This window comes from Gossypium arboreum, chromosome 3 (assembly GCF_025698485.1).
Source record: "Gossypium arboreum isolate Shixiya-1 chromosome 3, ASM2569848v2, whole genome shotgun sequence".
Lineage (NCBI taxonomy): Eukaryota > Viridiplantae > Streptophyta > Magnoliopsida > Malvales > Malvaceae > Gossypium > Gossypium arboreum.
The window spans coordinates 53,376,769-53,378,372 of NC_069072.1; the positions used below are offsets into that span (position 1 = coordinate 53,376,769).

A 1,604-nucleotide genomic window follows, 5' to 3' on the forward strand; every position below is an offset into this window, starting at 1 on the left:
TGGTTGAAAGCCTAGAGGGGGTTGTGGTCTTTGATTGCCTTGACCACCCCAAGAAAAGTTGGGATGGTTCCTCCAACCTGCATTGTAAGTATTCCTATAAGGGTTGTTCTGAAGTCTAGAATTGTTACCTATATAGTTGAGTTATTCGTTCATAGTACTAGGGCCGTAGGCTAGGCTTTCTAGATTATTCATTCCTCCTCCACTTGTGTCACACTGCATCACCAGATGTACCTATGTAGCAACACATAAACCATCAATATTTTTATTTAAGAGCTCTACCTTGTTTGATAACATGGTGACCGTGTCGAGGTTAAAAACACCAGCGGATTTTGTTGGCTTTATCCTCAGGTGTTTTGTTATTTAGGGTACCCCCGGTAGCTACATCGATCAGTTGTCTAGTTAAGGGCTTCAAACCATTGTAAAAAGTCTAAATTTGTAACCATAAGGGTAACCCATGGTGAGGGCACCTTCTCAATAAATCCTTATACCTCTCCCTTGTATCGTATAGGGTTTCTAAGTCCATTTGCACAAAGGAAGAGATATCATTCCTCAACTTTGATGTCTTGGCCAGCGGAAAGTATTTTAACTGAAACTTTTCGGTCATTTACTCCCATGTAGTGATGGACCCTTGTGGTAGAGAGTTCAACCACTTCTTAGCTTTATTCCTCAATGAGAAGGGAAATAATCGAAGGCGAATGACATCATAAAAAACACCATTAATTTTGAAAGTATCACGGTACTTTAGAAAGTTACCCAAATGAGTATTTGGATCCTCATCTTGCAAATCATCAAACTGAATAAATTGTTGGATCATCTGAATGGTGTTCGGCTTCAGTTCGAAGCTATTTGCAACAATAGCAGGTCTAACAATACTCGATTCAGCCCCCCACTGAATTAGGCTTGGCATAGTCATACATAGTACGAGGAGTAGGATTCTGATTTACAGGATTCACAGCAACCACAAGAGGTAGCGGATTATTTCAATTTTCAACCATCTCCTTGGTAATATTGGTATCGTCCTTGTGCTCTTCCTCTATATACTATAGACTCCGCCCTTTTTCTCTATGATTTCTACGAGCTGTGCTTTCAATTTCACTATCAAAAAGCAATGGTCTCGCCAGATTTCTTCTAGTCATAAACTAAAGAAACCGGCCAGAAGCAAATAAAAGAAAAATTAGTAATTGAAAATAAAACTAAAACAAAAATAAAATGCAATAAAATAGAAATGACTAAATCAATAAAAATTAAGCGTTCCTAATATCTTAGTCCTAGACAACGGCCTCAAAAACTTGATGGATCACGAAACTAACTAATATTTCGACTAAGGCAAGCGTACCTACCGATTAGTAGTATAGCTATGGTGAGTCTAGAATATCGTATCCATGAGGACTAAAAGTACTAGTAATAACTATCTTTCTATTATTTAGCCTATAATTAAAGGGATTTGTTTTAATCTAAAATTAAACTAATTAACTATGAACGCAATAGAGAGTGAAGGACATAATCGAATAAACCAATGATAAAGACAATACCCAAGAAAGAATCCAACTAGACTTCACTTATTATTCTGATTCTGAATTAAACGGTTTATTCACATGTCTTTC

At 37.0% G+C, this 1,604-nt stretch overlaps 1 non-coding gene across 1 annotated transcript; it reads left to right on the top strand.

Annotated features, from left to right (window-relative positions):
- Window positions 1-449: 449 nt before the first annotated feature.
- LOC128291251 (small nucleolar RNA R71) lies at window positions 450-556 on the top strand. Its single transcript, XR_008281027.1, has one exon. It is a non-coding gene; the product is annotated as a small nucleolar RNA R71 (small nucleolar RNA).
- The last annotated feature ends 1,048 nt before the right edge of the window (window positions 557-1,604 follow it).